This window comes from Oryctolagus cuniculus, chromosome 10 (genome assembly GCF_964237555.1).
Source record: "Oryctolagus cuniculus chromosome 10, mOryCun1.1, whole genome shotgun sequence".
NCBI classification, from domain to species: domain Eukaryota; kingdom Metazoa; phylum Chordata; class Mammalia; order Lagomorpha; family Leporidae; genus Oryctolagus; species Oryctolagus cuniculus.
In genome coordinates, this window is record NC_091441.1 from 31320488 (window position 1) to 31342942 (window position 22455).

At 53.1% G+C, this 22455-nt stretch overlaps 1 protein-coding gene and 1 long non-coding RNA gene across 12 annotated transcripts in view; one reads left to right on the forward strand and one right to left on the reverse strand.

Moving 5' to 3' along the window:
- Nucleotides 1-18036, reverse strand: part of ARK2N (arkadia (RNF111) N-terminal like PKA signaling regulator 2N) — a 107401-nt gene extending 89365 nt beyond the window's left edge. For 2 of the 11 annotated variants that reach the window (XM_070050263.1, XM_070050256.1), the window contains exons 1-3: nucleotides 17748-18009; nucleotides 2230-2368; nucleotides 1142-1340 (exon numbers count right to left, since the gene is read on the reverse strand). The gene's annotated coding sequence lies outside the window, so the exon portion shown is untranslated. Of the gene's footprint in view, nucleotides 1-530; nucleotides 771-1141; nucleotides 1341-2229; nucleotides 2369-17747 lie in introns of those variants that run through there. The other 9 variants (XM_070050260.1, XM_070050254.1, XM_070050262.1 and 6 more) reach the window with 8 other exon arrangements.
- Nucleotides 17538-20281, forward strand: LOC138844027 (uncharacterized). Its single transcript, XR_011379347.1, has 2 exons — nucleotides 17538-17808; nucleotides 20102-20281. It is a non-coding gene; the product is annotated as an uncharacterized lncRNA (long non-coding RNA).
- The last annotated feature ends 2174 nt before the right edge of the window (nucleotides 20282-22455 follow it).

Sequence of the window (22455 nt, forward strand, 5' to 3'; positions counted from 1 at the left end):
CACGGCCACCGCAGCCGTGGCGCCGAGGAGGCCGCTGGCCTCTCGGCGGCCGCGCAGGTAGCAGCGCCGGACCCCAGCTCGCGGACTCGGCGAGCCGGCGCCACCGCCTCCCCCGCCGCGGGCCCGCGAGCCTCAAAGTTGCGTGAAGACAACTCCAGGGCCGCGCGGCCCGGGGGGCTGCGGCACCTCCCGCCTCCCCCGCCACGACATGGCCCCGGCGGCCCGGACAGGGAGAAAAAAGGGGGCGGCCAACTCGGCCCGGCCGGGAGGACGCGAGGGTCACCGGCCGCAGGCAAGCCAGGGGGTGGGAGCTACTCGAGCCCCTCGCGGCAGCCCCCCTGCACCCGGGCCGCGCCTCCCGCCGAGTCTGGGTGCCATCCTCGGCACCCACCAGCCGAGCCCGTCACGACCCCTGCGCCCGGACGCCGCAGAGCCCTCGCCCGCGGCCCGCGCTCCTCCCTGGGATGCAGCCCGGATCCCACGGCTCGACCCACGGCCAGGCCGCAGCCCTGAGCTGCTTCCCGCCTCACCTGTGCTCCGCGGCGGCTTCGTGCCTTCTCGCCCGCTCCGCGCGCCCCGTCGGGGCACGCACCGACCCTCCAGCCGGGAATCCCGGCCGCGGTGACTCGGGAAGCGACGGCCACCGCCGCCTTCTCCTGCTTGGCACAGGCCCTGGCAGCGAACAGAGGGTCGCGGTCAGAGCCACCGCCGCGGCCAAAGTGAATCTCGCCGCCTCCGCAGCCTCCACCACCAATTCCCTTCAGTCGTCCGCGCCGCCCCAAGAAAATGTCACCAGAGGCCGTTCCGCTCGGCTCCTCACTTCCGCCCGGAACCACAGAGCCCGCGTCGGCCGGCTAGAGCGGCCGCTGCAGCGAGAGCCGCTGGGGATGGAGGCGGAGGCCGGGAGGAAGCCGGACAGCGCCATCTGGCGGGAGGGGACGCGAGCTCCTCCCGCTGCGGAGCGCCGGGCGCGCCGGCGCCGGCTTCACGGGCTTCTTTCCCGCGCTCCCTCCTCCTGCTGAAGCGGCTGCCTTCTAGAAATGTCCTTGCCTGCCGGTGGGCAAGCCAGTCGGTGCGAGCCAAGAACAGTGCCGCAAGAAAGAGACGGCGCTCCCTTTTCCATGCGCTGCTCGGTACTCACCCCCTCCCGAAGATTTCCCGCGGCGGCTGAATTGGAGCTCCTCCTGCCGGGAGCCCGCTCCCCTCTCCCTACTTTTCGGCGAACGCCAGCGGCTGGGCGCGGGGCTGCTCCGCTGTGCTCTTCCCGTGCAGTGGCACCAACATCCTGTGCAAGTTTCTGGCCGGGACCCTGGCGCGCCTCGCGGCTGGAGCCCCACCTGCTGGAGAGACAGCGTCGGCGGGGGAGACGCGCCCCACCCCGGCCCCGGGCGCCCCAGTTTCCACCTCCGCGGAGTCACTGCCGGCTCGGCAGCCCGCGCTGCAACCGGGACGCGCCCCGCCCTCCAGGGGCTCTCGGAGCGCATCCCTGAGGGGGCCAGGGGCGTGAGGGGTCTGCCAGACGTGGGGCCGGGAGAAGGCTGGGGTGGGCGCGCGGGCCCCCTAGAGTTGGAGGGTGGAAGGCTGCCCGGGAAAGAACACGCCGGGCTGAGGACAAACCTCGCACCCCAAGATCTGGCCAAGGCCCGCGCTCCCTGATCAATCAGTGAGAAGGGGGAAAACAAAGACTAAAAAGGGGGAACACGTGAAAGGTCTTTAATCTTTAAGGAGCTGTGCTCAAAACTTGGAAGAGGCCCCCGTGGCTCACCCCGCACAAGACCCCAACGGCCAGGGCTGGACCAGGCAGCCGCCCGGAGCCTGGAACTCCACCTGGGTCTCTCACGTGGGTGTAGGGGTCCAAGTAGACGAACCGTCCCCTCACGGCCTGCTGCCTGCCAGGGTGCGCATTAGCAGGAAGCTGGAGCGGAAATGGAGGAGCAGGGACTCAAACCAGGCACTGGGGCATAGGAGGGGGCTGTCCCAGGAGGCAACTGCATTGCTGGGAAGCCTCCAAACCAGGCTGTTGCTACTGCACAGTGGTGGAAACTGAGGCACACAGTGACCTGGGCAAGAAGACCCATGCAGAAGTAGAAGACTAGGTTCTTACACAGCCAGCTCAACTCGGGCACCCTCTCAACCACAACCACCAACCGCCTCCCTGGGGTGGGTGGAGAGCGCACCGGGACTTTTTGCCAGATAAAACATTTTTTAGAAGCTATTTATTTTACTTACTTGCAGAGTTACAGAGAGAGAGAGAGGGAAAAGCACGAAGAGAGATGTGATGTGGACCGGGTGCTGTCTCCACTTTGCTCACTCCAGCAGAGTGACCTCCGGGCGGTTCTGCCACCTCTCCGAGCCCCTGGGTCCCTGCCTGTCAAACACGGATGACCCCTACTAGTCGCCTGCAGGTTCATGGTGGATGTGAGGGAAGAGTCCTGCCTGCAGAGCACGTTTGCGCACCTGCTGGGGCTGTGGTGGCAGTACTCTGGGTCACGCACCTCCTGGTGGCTGAATGCCCTGACATTTCCATCCCAACAGGCTCATCTTTCCAGAGTGACAAGTTCACCTGGAACCAGAATGGAACAGTACAGAAGGATGTCACAGAAGTGGAGCAGCAGGTACCCAGAGTGGCCTGGAGGGGCATCCCCCACAGATCCTCCTGTCCTGGGGGCTGATGGGCTGAGGCTGCTCTGTCCCCAGTCAGGTGCTCTGGCACCGGCTCCCAGAGCTTTATTCTAATCAAGTGAGTTCCCCAGATCTGTAACTGTATGGAAAGTCTGTAACTACTGAAAAACAAATGTGGAAGTAAATACAAAGGAAGGATCTAATTATTTATTTTGATTTACTTGAAAGAGAGAGACACACAGATCTTCCATCTACTGGTTCTCTCCCCCAAATGCCTGCTATACCCGCCACTGGGCCAAGCCAATGTCAGGAGCCAGAAACTCAGTCTGGGTCTCCCACATGGGTGGCAGGGACCCAACTACTTGAGCCATCACTGCTGCTACCACCCCGGGTGCACAATAGCAGAAATTGGAGTTGGAAGTTGAGCCCATAATTGAACCCAGGCACTTAAAAAAAAAAAAAGATTCATTCATTTATTTATCTGAAAGGCAGAGAAGGCAGAGAGAGGGAGAAATCTATTTTCCATCCTCTGGTCCACTCCACAAATGCTTGCAATAGCCAGGGCTAAGCCAGGCTGAAGCTATCAGCCAAGAACTTCATCCAGGTCTCCCACTTGGGTGGAAGGGACCCAAGCACCTGAGCTATCATTTGCTCCCTCCCAGGCGCATTAGCAGGAAGCTGGATCAGAGGCAGAGTAGCCAGTCTGATAGGGCATACCACTATACCTGCCCTGAATACAGCATGTTTGTTAGCAAGTGTGTGTTTCTCATTTATTTATTTATTTATTTATTTTTTGACAGGCAGAGTGGACAGTGAGAGAGAGAGACAGAGAGAAAGGTCTTCCTTTGCCGTTGGTTCACCCTCCAATGGCCACCACGGCCGGCGCACCGCGCTGATCCGATGGCAGGAGCCAGGAGCCAGGTGCTTTTCCTGGTCTCCCATGGGGTGCAGGGCCCAAGCACCCGGGCCATCCTCCACTGCACTCCCTGGCCACAGCAGAGGGCTGGCCTGGAAGAGGGGCAACCGGGACAGAATCCGGCGCCCCGACCGGGACTAGAACCTGGTGTGCCGGCGCCGCTAGGCGGAGGATTAGCCTAGTGAGCCGCGGCGCCGGCCCCTGTTTCTCATTTTTTAATGAAAGGAATTGCTCTTTATGACATGGTACCCTGTCTGTAGGGCTTACTGAGTAGGGAAGAGGGTCCTCCATCCCACTCCCCCATATAAACTAGCACTCATCACAGTACTTGTTTATTTCCTTCATAACATGAAATTTTTAAAAAATTATTTTATTCAAAAAAAGCAGTGGCTAGCGTTGTGGCGTAAAGGATAAAGCTGTCACCTGCAGCATCCGGTCTATAGGGGCCCCGGTTTGTTTCCCAGCTGCTCCACTTTCTATCCAGCTCCCTGCTAATGGCCTGGGAGGACAGCAGAGGATGACCCAAATGCTTGGGCCCCTGCAACCACGTGCAAGACCAGGAAGAAGCTCCTGGCTCCTGGCTTCGGCCTGGCCCAGTCCTGGCTGTTGCAGCCATCTGGGGAGTGATGCAGTGGATGGAAGATCTCTCTTTCTGTCTCTCGCTGTAACTCTGATTTTCAAATATATATATTTTTTAAATAATAAATTATTCAAAAAAGCCGACAGATATCCTCTGTCCACTGATTCACTCCCCAAATGCCCACATCAGGCAGGGCTTTGAGTACCCAAAGCCAAAACCCCAGAACTCACATTCCAGGTTTCCCACACAAATGTCAGAGAGCCGAGTTCTTGAGCAGTCTCCCAGGCTGTGCATGGGCAGGAAGCTGGATCAGAAGTGGAGCCCAGGATGCTGGTTTCTTTCCTGGCTGGTCCACTTCTGATCCAACTCCCTGCTAATGGCCTGGGAAAGCAGCAGAAGATGGCCCGAGTCCTTGGGTCCCTGCCACCCATGTGGGAGTCCTAGATGAAGCTCCTGGCTCCTGGCTTCAGCCTGGCCCAGCCCCGACCGTTACAGCCATCTGGAGAGTAAACCAGCAGATGGGAAATCTCTGTGTCTCTCCATCTGTCTCTGTAACTTTGCCTTGCAAATAAACAAATTAAAAAAAAAAAAAAAGCAGAAGAAAGAAAGAAAAGGAGAAGGAGGAAGTGAAGGAAGAAGACAGAGGAGCCCAGACTGTGGTAAGGGGATGGGAATGCAGGTGGGCTCCTGGCTCCTGTTACCCTCTGTGCCACACATCCCTACAGAGGTAACATTTGCCCTCAGGGTTCCAGCTCTGAAAATCCTTTCTTCTCTGACCCAGTGGGGTGGCCCTGTGTGGAGACGTGTTGTCTCTTGTCCTGTTCTGTTCCGCATGCCCCACGGCTGGCTTCAGATATACTCAACACACGTGCTGTGAATGGGGGAAGTGGGTGTAAGATTCAGAAACCGGATTCCAGGATGTCAAAACAAGGAAGTGGTGCCAGGTGCCAAGTGGGCGAGAAGCTGGGAGGAGGAAACCCATAGACAAAGGAGTGGGGCGGCCTGCCCCTGGGGTTTAAAAGGAGGAGGAGGAAGAGGAGGAGAGGCCATGCCTTGAGGGCAGAGTGCAGGTCAGCCTTCTTGTGGCCTCCCTGGAGTCATCACTGGGTGTGGCTGTGGGGTACAGGGGGGAAAGCCCCTAGGGTATTTGGAGAATAATAGCCCAGATAGCAAAGCAGGGGGAGGGGGAAATTAGAGAGAGAGAGATAGAGAGCGCGGGTGTGCGCGGGCGCTAGCTTCCATCCGCTGGGTCACTTCCTAAGGCTAGCCGGGAACTCAGTCCAGTCTCCCACTTGGCTGGCGGGGCAGGCACTTGAGCCATCACCTGTTGCCTCCCAGGATGCATTAGCAGGAAGCTGGATCACAAGCAGAGGTGCCAGGACTCAACCAGAGCTCTGATAGGAGATGTGGGCATGCCAGGCCCCAGCTTAACCCGCTGCACCACAGCACTGGCCCCAAGTGCTAATGGGAAAGCAGGGACAGATGTTCTCACAGAGACTTCCACTGAGTGACAGCCAAGCCAGCAGAAGGGGCCAATGTTGTGGCACCACAAGTTAAGCCACCACTTATGACACTGGCATCCCATATCAGAGCACAAGTTCGAGTCCTGTGTGCTCCACTTTGAATACAGCTCCCTGCTAATGCACCTGGGAAAGCAGCAGAAAATGGCTCATGTACTTGGGCCTCTGCCACTCATGTGGGAAACCCAGGTGGAGTTCCCGGCTCCTGCTGTTGCAGCCATTTGGGGAGTGAACCAATAGATAGAATCTCTCCCTCTCCCTCTCTCTCTTTCTCTCTTTGTCACTCTATCTTTCAAATAAATAAAAAAAATCTGTTTTTAAAAGACCAAAAAGGGGGCCTGCATTGTGACATAGCAGGTTAAGCTTTAGCTTGTGGCACTGGCATTTGAGTACCAGCTGCTCCACTTCTGATCCAGCTTCCTGCTAATGCGCCTGGGAAAGCAGAACTTGGCCTAACTACTTGAGCCCTTGCACCCATGTGGGAGACCTGGATGAAGCTCCTGGCCCCTGACTTTGGCTTGGCCCCAGCCTTGGCTGTTGCAGCCATCTTGGGAATGAACCAGCGGATGGAAAGTCGCTCTCTCTGTCTCTCCCTCTCTTTCTGTAACTCTGACTTTCAAATACACAAATACAAATCTTCATAAACAAATAAATGAAAATGAAAGACCAGCAGAAACCCAGATGTCCCCTGCCCCTGACAGCTTGGAGAGGTAACAGCCAAAGATTTCATGCTGACCTCCCTGGGAGGCAAGTGGGACCTAGCACTGAACACTATAGAAGAAGAGTAAGGGAAACAGTGGGGTAGGAGGGAGTTGCCTCCAGCCCTAGGGACCTTCCCTATGGGTAGTCACAGAAGACCCTCTGCATTCTGGGAGAAGATTCCGTAAGAGCTTCGAAGTTCTGGGGATGCCAGCCGAATGGAGAACGCCTCCACGTGCCGCTCTCCAGCACTGAATGCAAGAACTGCGGGAGAGACCCTGTGCTGGTATCTGCCCTGGTCCCACACAGTTCCTAAAACCCTAGGAATCTGGCCGGCGCTGCAGCTCACTAGGCTAATCCTCCGCCTTGTGGCACCGGCACACCGGGTTCTAGTCCCAGTCGGGGCACTGGATTCTATCCCGGTTGCCCCTCTTCCAGGCCAGCTCTCTGCTGTGGCCAGGGAGTGCAGTGGAGGATGGCCCAAGTCCTTGGGCCCTGCACCCCATGGGAGACCAGGAGAAGTACCTGGCTCCTGCCTTCGGATGGCCGCAGCGGCCATTGGAGGGTGAACCAACGGCAAAGGAAGACCTTTCTCTCTGTCTCTCTCTCTCACTGTCCACTCTGCCTGTTCAAAAAAAAAAAAAAAAAAAAAAAAAAAAAAAAAAAAAGAAAAAGAAAAAAAACCTAGGAATCTGCTGAGCCATAGGCGTGTCTTGTCATTCCTAAGGAGCCCCTGGCCAACACACCTGAGCTGCACACCTGCTACTGAGGTGTTTTGGGAGGACCCCTGGACAGCTTCACGGTGGGGCTGGTAACCAGAGGAATCAGCTTCTAAGGGGTGCAACTTCCAGCCCCTTGCCAGCCTCCAGGGAGGGGAGAGGGGCTGGAGATAGAGCATGATCACCAATGGCAGTGATGTAATCAATCATGGCTATGTGATCAAACTTCGACAAAACCTCCAAACAACAGGGTCCGGGGGGCTTCCCATTGGTGAACACATTGAGGGTGTTCACCCTCAATGGGAGGGTGGTGCACCCCGGGAAGGCACAGAAGCTCCAGGCTGACCTCTCCCCCTGCCTTCTTATTCCATTTGGTTCCTGTAAATGTATTTAAACTGATGCTGGGACTGGTTGCTGCTTGCATCACTAACATCCCATATCAGAGTACTGGTTCAAGTCCTGACTGTTCTATTTCCAATCCAGCTCCTTGCCTTGGCCTAGTCCAGATCCAGCTGTTGGGACCATTTGGGGAGTGAACCAATGGATGGAAAATTTTCTCTCTCTCTCTCTCTCTCTCTTTCTCCCCCTCCCCATCACTCTGCCCTTCAAATAAATAAATCTTTTTTAAAAATTAAATATAGAGTGCTATGGCATAATAGACTAAGCCTCTACCTACAGCTTCATGTTCCAGCTTCTCCTCTTCCGATCCAGCTCTCTGCTATGGCCTGGCAAAGCACTGGAAGATGGCCCAAGTCCTTGGGCCCCTACAGCCTCATGGGAGACTTGGAAGAAGCTCCTGACTCCTGGCTTCGGATGGGTCCCAGCTCCAGTCACTGCGGCCATTTGGAGAGTGAACCAGCAGATGGAAGACTTCTCCCTCTGTCTCTGCCCCTCTGTAACCCTGCCTTTCAAATAAATAAATAAATCTTTAAGAGAAGAATATGGACCATTTGGTCTGATACATCAAGCAAGACTAGTCCTAGGCAAACCCTCTCACCAGGATTCATCACCTCCCAGCCATGTGAGTGTCTCCACCCAATACCCCAGAAGGTGACTTGCTTTAATGCTTTGCCTCTCCCAGTGGTATTGAAACACAAAGGAGTGCCTCTGAAGAGGAATCCACAGGAATTAATCTTTGGTGACATTTCGGGTACTAAATCCTGGGTGGGGAAGATATTACTGGGTGGGGATCATCCCAGCATTCCACAGCCCCACGCATTATCAAGTGCCCATCCTCTCCAGCATGTCTTAAGAGAGCTCAACACATTATACACACAGTTCAATTTTTTTCGAATGACTTTTTTCCACTTATGCAAAGGCACACTGTGTTAGGCTCTTGGTGGCAAATCACCACAATCAGCAAGAAGCAGCAGGTTATACAGAGGAGGCAACTGAGGCTCACAAAAGGCGGTTCACCTGACCAAGGTCCTGTGGACTTATGGGAAGAGTTAGGATTCCTGGAAGAGAATACGGTTCCCTCCCTCGAGAGCAGTGCTGCAGACTCATAACAAGGCTCAGCCTACGAACACTTTGCAACAGCAGTGCAAGATGGGGACACGTGGGAGGGAGAAATGAAGTCCCAAGAGCAAAAAGGACTTGGAGGAAGAGGAAGCTTTCAGCTGGCGTCTTGGAGAAAAAGCAGGGCTTCCAAGGACAGAGATGAAGGAAACGGATCACAGGCAGAGTCTGGCTCCGGGAAAGGAATCAGGAGGGTCAGGGCCCAGAACAAGTGTGATTCTCAGGCAAACGGTCTCTCCCCAGTTCGGGCCTGGGCCTTGAGCCCTCGCTCCTCCAATTGTCATCTTATCTCTTTGCTGAATTAAAACCAGCAATATACATTTGTACAGAGTTGAACCCCGGGCTCGGTGTGATTGCCTGAGTTTCTTTACACAGCCCTGAGAGGTAGCTGGGGTGGGTAGAGCTACCATTTTGCAGGGATTATATGACTGACACAGGAGAATGAATGAATGAATGAATGAATGAATGACTTGCCGCAGGTCACTAGCACTAAATGGGGGAATTTTGACCAAACCGTTCTCTGGTGCCTCTAAATGCTACTCTTTCAGTACAGTATGCATCTGGGGAACGTAGCTATGCCTGTGTGTGTGTGTGTGTGTGTGCTGAGGAGTGGGGAATTAGACTCATTACTGTGCTGTATAATGTGCTGATCATTTGAAAAAAGCCCCGGGCATGAGAACAATACAAGCATTCATTAAAGTACTTCAATAGACACTGGCAACAATAACCTAAAATTAATTGCAAAGCAGAGTGTCTCCTTGTGAGGTCCCTCTTGAGGAGTAAGTGCAAAGGCACTGAGCCTTGGGGGGAAACAGAGAGGGGCTCCCGGGGAGAAAGACCAAGTGGGGGATTTAGAGATGGGAGGTGGCACTGGGAGGGGCCCCACCAGCCAGGCCAACAAGCTCCTGGGACCACGGGACCTGGCAGGTTTCAAAGGCCTCCCCACTTCTTGAGTAACTGTCATTTACTGGTTACCATAAGTAACCACCAGGCCTGGAGGGGACCTTAGAACTCACTGTCTGATTGTGCAGAAGAGGGCTCTGGCCGAGGAGGAACCACAGGAGTTTCCTACCTTCGCTCCTGGGAGTCGGGCATCCCTGCAGGGCTCAGCGCAGCAGCCCTAGCCTTTAGATGCTGCTTCTGGTTCCCTCCCTCAGGTCACCAAAAGAGCAGAAGCCCAGCTCTGCAGGGAGGCCCCTCCAAACCCTTTACCGGGATCACAGGGAAGCCTCATTAAAAGGAGCCAGCCTCCCAGCCCCCGCCCCGAAAATTCCAGGATGCTTGCAAAGAGAAGGGGTGCATTCCAAAGCTGGCCCATCTGTAGCTCAAGAAAACATCGCCTCGTGCACTTTGGTCCAGCCGTCTGGGTGTGTGAAATGTGCGAGAGCAAGCCCTTGCTCCCAGAAAGCCAAGTGCTTGTCCCTGAAACTGACAAAACGCTGAGTTACCTCCAGGACAGGAAGCTTCACCGAAGGCAGCAATCATGCAAACACTGTCTTCCATATGTCTCTCCCCTCCATGCTCAGGCCCTTCCACTCAAATCCCTCGCATGTCAGCCCTTCCTTGTCCATCGCCCACTTCCCACAACCAAACACTCCTGGCCTGAGACTCAATCCCCAGGTCTCCCAGTCCCCCCGTTTATAATCAATGATAGAAACGAATCTGTCCTAATGTGACAGCTGACTAATATCGTGCCCCACCCAGGGGATGGAATTCTTCAGTCCAACTAAAATAAACACTTCTCTGGAAGCCCTCTAGGAATGGAATACAAGGTGGGGATTTCAGATAGCAATCAGCTCGGCTAGGAAGAGGTAAATATTTTTGTTGAGCTAGGTTTTGCAGATTCCTCAAATCATAACACTCTGGCGACCTGGGAGGATCAGTGTAATACACATTCCTCTGTGCATTCTTCCCATCCCCACTCCCAACTCTGTTTGCTGTTCTGGGAAATACTGAGAGGCTCTAGAATTTACCATCTAAGAAGCCAAAGAACTCACAGGCGAAGAGCAATGAGAAGAGCTAAATCTGTGAGATAGATTACCCGCATGGTGGTAAGTCAGAGAAGGAAAGGGTCACTGCCCTGTGGAAAGAGTCGTCTCCCCGAAACAGACTGTGCTCCCAGGCACACATACAAGAATTTGGGGGGGCCGGCTCTGTGGCATAGTGGGTAAAGCCACCACCTGCAGTGCCAGCATCCCATGTGGGCGCTGGTTCAAGTCCCGGCTGCTCCAGTTCCAATCCAGCTCTCTGCTATGGCCTGGGAAAGCAGTAGAAGATGGCCCAAGTCCTTGGGCCCCTGCACCCACATGGGAGACCCAGAAGAAGCTCCTGGCTCCTGGCTTCAGATCAGCTCAGCTCCAGCTATTGCAGCCATCTAGGGAATGAACCAGTGGATAGAAGACCTCTCTCTCTCTGCCTCTCTCTGTCTATAACTCTACCTCTCAAATACATAAATAAAATCTTTTTTTTTTTTTTTTTTTGACAGGCAGAGTGGGCAGTGAGAGAGAGAGAGACAGAGAGAAAGGTCTTCCTTTTCCGGTGGTTCACCCCACAATGGCCGCTGCGGCCGGTGCGCTGCAGCTGGCGCACCACGCTGATCCGAAGCCAGGAGCCAGGTGCTTCTCCTGGTCTCCCATGAGGGTGCAGGGCCCAAGCACTTGGGCCATCCTCCACTGCACTCCCGGGCCACAGCAGAGAGCTGGACTGGAAGAGGGGCAACCGGGACAGAATCTGGCGCTCTGACTGGGACTAGAACCCAGTGTGCCGGTGCTGCAAGCGGAGGATTAGCCTATTCAGCCATGGCACCGGCCTAAAATCTTTTTTTTTTTTTTAAATATAGTAGATGCTTGCAGTTTCTTGTTTTAAAAATATATTTGAATTATTAATTCAACTTTATATTTGAATTATTCCTTCAACTTTCTTTCTTTCTTTTTTTTTTTTTTTTTTTTTTGAAAGGTACATGAGGCTGTCCAGTGGGGCTGGGAGTCCGTGGGCCCCTCAGACAGAGGTAGAATGTCCTTCACAAGCAAGCTGTCAGCTGTGGCTGGAAAGCCTGTCTCCAGACCAACCGCCATCTCCCCCACTAATAGCTTCTTGTGCTGCATATGTGACCTTGCAGCCTTAAATCACACTCTCAGCGTGGCTGCAATATTTCACCCAGAGCTGGCAGGGGAAGGGGCTGGGCCTCTGGGGAGAGTCGTACTTGTTCCAAGAGATCCAGGCTATATTGAGTGACCTTATGGCTTTAAATCACACCTCCAGGGTGGTGGCTGCAATCTATCACCCAGAGCTAGCAGAGGAGGGGGCTGAGCCCCTAAGGAGACAGACAGTATGCAGGAGACCCCCTGCTATCTCCATGAGCCCCAAGCCACTCAACATGTGTATGTGAAACCCCCTGTTCAATGGGCACTCCCAATGGAATGACCCAATAAATAGATGGTAATGCCTTAAAAACCGGGACATTCTCCAAAGCCAGTGTCCTGCTTGGGTACTCCACCTGCTCTCCTCCCGGACCAGATGCTTTACTGTCACTTGCCAATCAAATGACAGTTTCTTTTCTGCCTAATAAAAGGAGGAAAAAGGCCAGTGCCATGGCTCAATAGGCTAATCCTCCACCTAGCGGCACCGGCACACTGGGTTCTAGTCCCGGTCGGGCACCGGATTCTGTCCCGGTTGCCCCTCTTCCAGGCCAGCTCTCTGCTGTGGACCGGGAAGGCAGTGGAGGATGGCCCAAGTGCTTGGGCCCTGCACTCTCCCATGGGAGACCAGGAGAAGCACCTGGCTCCTGCCTTCGGATCAGCGCGGTGTGCCGGCCACAGCGCGCCAGCCGTGGCGGCCATCAGAGGGTGAACCAACGGCAAAAGGAAGACCTTTCTCTCTGTCTCTCTCTCTCACTATCCACTCTGTCTGTCAAAAAAAATAAATAAATAAAAATAAAAAAATAAAAGGAGGAAAAGAACTCACAAGACTCGCTCTGGCAGCTGCCCTCCCCTCTGTGACTGGTAATAGTGGAATGATGCAGGGAGAGATGAGAGAGAGAGAGAGAGAGAGAGAGAGAGAGAGAGAGAGAGAGAGAAAAGGATCAGTCTTCCATCCTCTGGTTCACTCATCAAATGCTGGCAAGAGATGCAGCTGGGCCAGCCCAAAGCAGGAGCCAAGAACTTCATCAGGGTCTCCCATGTGAGCAGCCAGGACCCAAGTACTCAAGCCATTATCTGCTGCATCCCAGGGTGCACCTCAGCCAGAAGCTGGATCAGAAACAGTGGGGACTGGCACCAGGCTCTTGTCCACATGGGACATAGGCGTCCCAAGTAGCATCTTAACCGCTGTGATAGATGCCCGCCCCGCGCAGGTTCTACAAAGTCTTCCTTGGGTTAGAGGTGACTTGTGGAGCCTCACAGAGGGATCGACCGAAGGCTCTTCCTGGCCACCCTGTCTTCCCTGGCACTGGCTGCTGGCATCATCTTCAAGTCTGGAGGGGTCCTGTTTGTCCCCAACAGGCCTGCCTTGTCTCCGTGGGCTTGTTTGCACGGAGGGTTTCTTTTCCAGACTCCAGAGGTACGACTTGACCTTGAGCAGCCCCTTGCTGTCTGTCTTCACAGAAGGAGCCATAGGAGAACTCTGCTCACCTTAGTCTCTGGCAGGGCTGTGCCAGGCTTGCCCCGGGCTGCTGTGAGCTCACTGACGTCAGTGTGTCGTCTTGGGAATGAGACACCCTCCCCAATGGCTACATTCCAGGGAACAGGAGAGGGAAGGACAGAGCAATTTCTGGGCCAGTTCAAGCCTTGGAAAATTTTCTGGAGTACAAAAGATGAGCAGGAGAGCAAGCTTTCAGGGACCACGCAAGGGATTCAGAATTGATTTGTAGTGGGTAATAATCTGGCTCTCCAAGGTAAGTATGCAAGAAACCACTTTCTGGTCTTCCCATAAGTCACTGTAATGCCTGCTCTGAGGCCCCTGCGTGGCAGGAGCGTCTACCCCAATGATTGCTGAAGCCTTGTTTTCCATCTGCACCCAGGCACCTGCAGAAGCCAGGTGCTCAGAAAGTGGAAAAAGCCCTGGTTGTCCACCCATGCGGGCTTTGTTTGTCAAAGCCTAGGGGAGCGCAGTAGCTGGACTCTGTGTCTTTTTTTTTTTTTATCACTTTTGTGTTTATTTACTTATTCTGTAATTTTTAAAAATATTTTTTATTTATTTGATAGAGTGATGAGAGAGAGAGAGAGAGAGAGAGAGACAGAGAGACAGAGGGAGAGAGAGAGAGATCTCCAAAATGACTGTAATAGCCAAAGCTTATCCAGGCCAAAGCCAGAAGCCAAGAACTCTGTTCGGGTAGGGGATGCAGGTATTGCAAGCAGCAGCTTAACCTACTGTGCCACAACTTAATTTAAAAAATACTTGATAGAGACAGATCTTTCATTCACAGATGTGTCCCCCAAATGCCCCCAACAGCAAAGGCTGGGCAAGAACTCTATCTGGGTCTTCTACATCAATGGCAAGAACTCAAGGATTTGAGCCATCACCTATTGCTTCCCAGGGTGCACATCAGCAGAAAGCTGGAATCAGAAGTGGAGTGGGAGCCGGCGCCGTGGCTCATTAGGCTAATCCTCTGCCTGCGGCGCTGGCACACCGGGTTCTAGTCCTGGTTGGGGCACCGGTACTAGTCTTGGTTGCCCCTCTTCCAGTCCAGCTCTCTGCTGTGGCCTGGGAGTGCAGTGGAGGATGGCCAAGTGCTTGGGCCCTGCACCTGCATGGGAGACCCGGAGGAAGTACCTGGCTCCTGGCTTCAGATCGGCGCAGCGCCGGCCGTGGCAGCCATTGAGGGAGTGAACCAGCGGAAGGAAGACCTTTCTCTCTGTCTCTCTCTCACTGTCTAACTCTGCCTGGCCAAAAAAAAAAAAAGTGGAGTGGAAACTCGAACTCAAACCTCTGATATGGGATGTACGCCTTCCTAGCAGCATCTTTTTCTTTTTTAAGATTATTTATTTGAAGGGCAGAGTTACAGAGAGGCAGAGGCAGAGAGAGAGAAAGAGAAAGAGGTCTTCCATCCACTGATTCACTCCCCCAAGTGGCCACAACAGCCAGATCTGGGCTGGTCCAAAGCTAGGAGCCAGGAGCTTCTTCTGGATCTCCCACGTGGGTCCCGGGCCCAAGGACTTGGGCCATCTTCTACTGCTTTCCCAGGCCATAATAGGGAGCTGGATCAGAAGTGGAGCAGCCGGGACTCAAACTGGCACCCATATGGGCTGTCAGCACTGCAGGTGACGGCTTTACCCACTACACCACAGTGCCGGCCCCCAGCAGTATCTTCACCACTGCACCTAATGTCCACCCCCACTTCCTTTTCATATCAGGCTTGGGAGGCAGAGGTCTGGGATTCCCAAAGGCTTCCATGAGGATGGACAGTCACCTGCATCATAGATGGACTCACAGATGTGGAGGGGTGAGTGCCCCCCGCCAGTCTTCTCTCTAAGACCATCTCCAACCACCCCCAGCTTCCACTCCCTGTACCCAACAAATAGACATTACACTCAGTTTAGATTATCTTCAAAGGACAGGAAGAGTCATCGCCTCAGGTTCCTTCTGTTATGCATCAAGCTCAAGTCCCTGACACAAGGAATCACCAGCCTGGCAGTCTACTTGCAATAGATCAGGTAGGGCAGAATACTATGGAAAACACATAGATAAATATGTCAAAACATCATCTCGCCTTCATTCCTTCCATGAGCTTTTTATATGCCTGTGGAGCCACCCACCAGGCTGGGCACCCAGGCCACCGATGTGACCAGAGGAGGTCCTTCCACGTGCAGGGCTCAACCCGATCTGCCCCAGTGGGCAGGACAGACATGAGGTCACCTAGCATTAGGACTACATGACCATGTAATAGAAATATGCACCACATCTACTAGAACCGAGACAAGGAAGCTGCTGACCCAGCCTGGGCTTCTGTGGGGAGGCCTCACCTGGGAGGAGATCTCTGAGCCATGACTCCAAGAATGAAGAGAATTTTGCAGCATAGAGAAGAGGAAAAGCATTGGAGAAAGGTATCACAATGGAGCCAGGCATGCTGAGAATGAGCGTGCTTAGAAGTAGACACTTGTTTGGGAGTGTTGAAGGCAGTGGTGAGAGGAGTTTAGAAAGAATGGAATTCCCAAGGAAGGAAAACTTCAGAACCTGGACTTTCTGGATGTGTCTTCTTTCTCCTTGCTGGAGTGGAAGTATGTGTAATAAATCTCTTCCTCATCTGTGGTTTTGTACCAATTAAGAAATAAGACACAGGTAGTAGGTGATTTAATTTTTTAAAAAGGTTTGATCGATTTATTTGAAACACAGAGAGACAAAGAAAAAGATCTGCTGGTTCACTCCTCCAAACACCCACAACAGCCAGGACTGGGCTGAGCCATAGCCAGGAGCATGGAACACCATCTGGATCCCCCATGTGGTAGCAGGGACCCAAGTACTTGAGCCACCCCTGCTGCCCCCAGGGTGTGCATTCTCAGGAAGCTGAGTTGAAAGCAGATCTGAGACTCAAACCCAGGGACTCTGATGCAGGATGGGGGGCAGCCCAGACAGTGACTTCACCACTGTGCCAACCACCTGCCCAGTCCATATTTAAATATCAACTTTATGGCGGGTAGAATCTCTGTTGGAGGACATGGTGCACACCTGCAGGCCCCACACACTTCCTAGTATGCTTGTGGCTAACGTAGACAGCCCTTCCCTAGCTGCAAGGGGTGCTGTACTGTCCCCCCGGTTCCCTGGAAGGCAGATGTGGGACCTGATGAGCAGCCCAGAATATCCCCTCTCTGTAGGCAGGCAAGTCCTTGCTGGCTTTGCTGAGCGTATCCAGTTCCTTCCCCGAAAACTACCAAGCAGGCAGGTCATTCTTCTTCCATAAAGAGGCCAGAAACAGCAGAATTGTGGCTCACTTGGCAAGGCAAGGCATGGAGGCCCCACCCCACAACTCACGCCCACCCTGTGGTTGCCACATTGCTATTGTTTTCAGAAAGAAAGAACTCCCTCCTATTTGTGCAGGAAACTAACTTTTTAAGGCCCTTTCACATCCATACAACAAAGAAGAAATCGTCTAAGTCCACTTCCTGGTTTTAGGGATGATAAAAGCCAGGCTTGGGGGATTCCAAGATTCGTCAAGGGCCTCGCAATTAGGAGTCACATATCTGCCAGCATTAACAAAAGTCACAAGTTCATTTGGCTTTAAGGTCCCCAACCCCAAACCTTCCTCCCGTGCCTTCCCACAGCAGCTGTCCTGCAAACCAGCACAACGGTTTAAACATTTGCATGGCCAGGCTTGGGGGGAGGGTGTGAGCCCCAGTCCATCTGAATTTCTAGGGGTTGAATACACTGGGCATGCATGAAAGAGATGAATGGCAGAAGAATTAGAAGACTGGAGACAGAAAATGCTTTTTCAGAAATGGGTGAGGAGAGGGTCTTTCAACAACAGAGTGGTGAACTTGGCATTGCTGTGAGGCCTCTGCCGGGCTGGTACCCGGGCACCTCTCCTCCTCCTCCAGGGATCTTTAAAGGTCATCTTGGGCTCTGTCCTCTGCTTCATCCCTATCAAATTTGTTTCCAAGTTCTCTCATGTCTCCTGCTTTTCCATCTCTGCTGCCACATCCTGGCCTGGGTCCTTATCACTTCGTGCTGGGCAGGACTCATGTGTCTGGGTGGGGTGGCCTGGGAGGCAGCAGGGAGGCTATCTGGGGAGATCAGGCTGCAGTCCACAGTGGCTTCTATCTCTCCGCCCCCACCCCCCATGGCCTGTGTGTTCCTCCTTATCAGCTCTCTCCTGAGTACCCCTGGCCTCACCTCACTCAGCCAGACACTGCCCACACTGGAGGCTTCCTCCACCCCCCAGCCTCTTCCTCAGGTTTCAGTTAGCCAGCTGCCCACAGAGGGCCACACACTTATTCTCCCTGAAATAGAAGTGACCCGTAGCAGGGCTTAATGAGATCATCCCCCGAGGAATTTAATAAGGGACAATCCCTTGAGCCAGTGGGAAGAGGGTGTCATACGGCTGGTGAGGGAGGGTGAGGGGACAGAAGGCAGAGGTCCACCACTCCACCTCTGGGGGGCATGGGTGGTCTGGGACCCCCGGAACTGGAAGCAGGGAGATTTGGCAGATGCACTGGGTGAGAGAGCACAGAATACAGCCTCACCTGCTCCTGAAGTTTGCTGCGAGCTGGCAGGAAACCGATGGCCTCCTTGACTCAGCTTCCCGTGAGTTCTCCCAGCTGTTTCTAGAAGTCACCAGCCCAGGAGCTTTGGGTGTCTCCAGACAGACTCTGCGAAGAGCGGACTCTTTGCCCCCTCCTAAATCCCCGGAAACGGGGGCAGGTGTCCAGCATAGTGGCGCTGGCCTTGCGGGGCAGGGGAAAGAGGATGTTTTGTTCTCCTTGCTCTTGAAAGCCGATCGCCTCTGCAGTCGGAGCTGTGCCAGCTGTGGGCAGTGGCCAGCCCGGCAGATGGGGCATTGAGAACACGAGGCGGGGCCTCAGCTCTCTGCTTGTCTTTCTGCCTGGGCACCAGCAACCCCAATGGCACACCTTCTTGGCACCCACACCCCCATCCCACGTGCAACCCCTTGGAGGACAGATCTTGTCTCTCAGCACCAAAGCTTCATACATAGAGCGAGAGCCTGAGGGACTCTGAGGCATGACTAGTGCAACCATCTCCCCAGTTTCCAGAAAGCAACTGGACACAGGGAAGTTATGGGACGTGCCTAGTGCATGAATTTTATTGATGCATAACAAATCACTACCAGCTAGCAGATTAAAGCAACACACACTTATTAGCTCGGTTTCTGTCCATCAGGAGTCTGAACTCGCTTGGCTGACTCCTCTGTACCAGGGCTGCACCAGGCTGCAACCCAGATGTCAGCTGTGACTGCAGCCTCACCAGAGGCTCACACGGGGAAAGACCTGCTCCCAGGCTCCCTCAGTGGCTTCCAGAACTCGTATTCTTGCTCTTGTAGCACTGAGGTCCTATTTTCTTGCTGGTAGCCAGGTGGATACTCTTGCAATTCAAGGCTGCCCACAGTTCCTTGCCAAGGGGCCTCTCCACGGGGCTTCATGACTTCTTCAAAGCCAACAATTGGGACAGTCTGTGACCACAGGGAGGGTCTAGTCTCTCTTTTAAAGCCTTTTGCTTGATGAAGTCAGGCTCACCCAGGATAATCAATGTTTTCATTCAAGAAAATCAACTGATTTGAGACCTAATTATATCTGCGAAATGTTTTCACCTTTACCAAATTCTGTTTGCTACTAACAAGTCACAGGTCTGCATGAGGGATCTCCAGAGAGGTAGAAACAATGGAAGAGAAAGAGAGGGGAGGGTAAGGAGAGGAAGGGAGAAAGGGGGCAAGAGGAGGGGATTTTTCAGGGGAATGGGTTCATGTGATTGTGAGGCGGAGAAGTCCCATCTGCCGGCTAGAGCTCCTGGAATGCTGCTAGCATGGCTCAGTCCAAGTCCAAAGGCTTTGTGGTTTCTTCCATTAGTCCTTTGAGTCATCAGAAGGGCAAGAGCCCAGCTCTGCAGGGAGGTCTCTCAAAATCCCTCCTCGTTACAACAGAGAAGCCTCAGTACATGGAGCCAGGCCCACCACAAGTCCAGGACGCCTGCAAAGTGAGAGACTGATCTCCAAAACTGGGTCCATTCCTGTAACCCAAGAGAACACGCAGGGCGGGCGGAGTTGGAGGGTCAGGAGAGACAAGGGAGGAGTTGCATTTGGTGCAGTGGTTTACTCACTACTTGGGATGCTCCCATCCCATGTTGGAGAGCCAGAGTTCAAGTTCTGGCTCCATTTCCAATCCAGCTTCCTGCTAATGTGCACCCTGGGAGGCAGCATGATGGTTCTGAAGCTTGGGGCCCTGCCACCCACATGGAAGACCCAGATTGAGTTCCCAACTCCTAGCTGCTGCCTGGCCCAGCCCTGGCTATTGCAAGCATTTGGGGAGTGAACCAGCAGATGGAAGATCTCTTCCTCTCTGTCTCTCCCTATCTCTTGGTGACTCTGACTTTCAAATACATAAATCTTTGAAAAAAAAAAAAGAAAAATGAAAAAAGAGAGAGAGATGTAGCGTCCAGGTTTCAAGAGGAAACAGGTCTCCAGGGCCAGCTGTGTTTCAGAATTCAGAATATTCTGACTTTCGGGAGGTAATCAGGTGCCGGCCCCGTGAGCCGCCAGCCCCCGCAGAGGCGGAGCCAGCACCATCATGTGCTTCAAGACTCTGCAGTCAGCCAGTGTTGGCTCAGGTGAAGTTTCGCTGCCAAGCAAATTCAGGTCAAATCAAGTTTTGCCAAATGAATGATGGAAAGCTTTTGGGTTATCTCAGCTTTGTGGGGGCTTTGAAAATTCTAGTAAGGGGTCGTGAACCTGCAATGACTGACACTCGTTGGGTGACAAGTCTTGCTGTCCGCTAGACTTGAGCTGAGGATGCGCATTCCCACAGACTTTGGAGATACTAACCCTTGTCCCCTCTCTGTCTCCTCACCTGCACTTCTTCTCCTTCAGGGGGCTCTGAGGTCACTGACATGAGAGCAGGAGGAGGCCAGGTGGAGCCTGAATGTCTCTATGGTTTATATTTTCTAAGTGGCTCAAGTCCAAAGAAAGTAAGGTTTTCATGAAGAAGAAGAAAGAAGGAAGAATGAAGAAGGAAGAAGGAAGAAGAAAGATGAGGAGGAGAAGGAGGAAGAGGAGGAGGAGGAGAAGGAGGAAGAAGAGAAGGAGAAGGAGAAGGAGAAGGAGAAAAACCATTTTGAACAAATAAATAAAACCAAGACTGGAGTAGAACCCCCACATCAGACTAGAGAGAGGAAGAGCCGGGGCTCCTAGGAGCACTCTGAGGCTGGCAGGACCCTAAGCATAAGGGCTGCATGCTGTGTGGAGGTAAGCTGGTGTGGGGCTGGCATTGTGGTGCAGCCAGTTAAGCTGCTGCCTGTGACGCTGGCATCCATATTGGAGTGCCCCAGCTGCTCTATTTCCAATTCGGCTCCCCGCTAAAGCACCTGAGAAACTAGAAGACGATAACTCAGCTGCTCAGGTCCCTGCCGCTCATGTGGGAAACCAGGATGGAATTCCTGGGTCTTGGCTTTGTCCTGGGCCAGCGCTGGTTGTTCCAGTTCTTTCAGAAGTGAACCAGCTAATGGAAGATCTTTGTCTATCTCTGCCTCCCTCCCCTCTCCGCCTTTTTTAAAAAATTTTATTATTTTTTAAAGATCTACTTATTTATTTGAAAGGCAGAGTTACAGAAAGAGAGAGAGGGAGACAGAAAAACACACAAACACACACACACACAAACCCAGATCTATCCACTGTTTTACTCCACAAATGGCTGCAATAGCCAAACTGAGCCAGTCTGAAGTCAGGAGCCAGGAGCTTCTGGGTCACCCACATGGGTGCAGGGGCCCAAGGACTTGGGCCATCTTCTGCCGCTTTCCCAGGTGCATTAGCAGAGAGCTGGATCAGAAGTAGAGCAGCCCAGGGCTCAAACACCCATATGGGATGCCAGCACTGCAGACGGTGGCTTTACCCACTACACCACAGCACCAGCCCCATCATGCTGCCTTTCAAATAAAAAAGAAATCTTTAGCTAAGCTGTGATCATGGTGCCTCTTAGCACACTTCTCCCAGAATGGAGGGTAGGGGCATCCAGAATGGACACTGCCAGGCTGTCCCTGTTGCTTTCTCATAAAACTGTGCAAGTTAAGTCTCCTCTTGGAAACTGGAGCAAGTCCAAGGACAGAGCTGGTTGTTGAATAGAGTAGATATTGCCTGATAAATTTTCATGACCGATTCTGTACAGTGAGTACAGACTGTCTAACTTATGGTGGCTTGACTTAAGATTTTCCAGCTTTAGGGTGGTATGGAGTGAATCATTTTAGTCTCCACTTTCAGTACAGTATTCAATACCTTACATGAGACAGGCAACACTTTGTTAGGAAAGCACTCTGTGTTGGATGATTTCACCCAACTGCAGGCTGAGTATGTGTTCTGAGCAGGTTTAAAGGAAGGTGAGGCTAAGCTACAATGTTTTGTAGGCTAAATTTATGAAATGCAGTTTCAGCTTCCAACATTTGCAGTTTACAATGGGCTTAACAAGACATAATCCCATCATAAGTCCGAGAGCTTCTATACTTGAAAGGTAGGTGGTCTGTGGTTGCCCTAGTCCCTCACTCACGGGGTCCTATGCAATTAACTTCCTCTGGAATGTTTGGCTAGAGAGACTCTATGATCTATTTTGTCATCTCTCATACTGAGTTTAATCACATCACCTTCCAGGCGAGGGGTGACAAATCGGTACAATCTCAGGACCGAGGTAGGAAACTGGTTTGAGCGCCGGGCACGTGGTCCCAGTGGAATGAGCCTCACTTTGTGATCCGACTTTGGCCCCTGAACTCCAGGGATGATAGCTTTTCAGAGGCTCAGTTTGTTCCCCCTGCTGGCCCATATCACTGCTTTGAAAATGTTCTAAGGTTATGACTGCTCCCTGGTGGCTAACAGTATGTATGTCAATGCCCCACGCCCTTCAGACAGGACCCAGAGTAGGGACTCACAACTCCAGGACAGAGAATCCTGGCTTAGGTTACCAAGTTATTTGGGATGGGGTGGGGGAGTGGGCGCTAACATATGTCTCTGTGTGTTCTGGCCAAAACCCTGACTTGAAGTAGTTCACTGGACCTGGACCATTTTGAGCACAAACTGCACGAGGGTGGGGAGTACTGCCCTTTGGCTTAGCGTTTTCTCCTGATGCCTGGAACGCAGCAAGTGCTCAATATATTTACCCACTGAATGAATGAACTGCTCAAAGGGACAGCCACAGCCCCACTCATTTTTCCCTTATTTTGCTGCCTCTTCATAGATGTAGT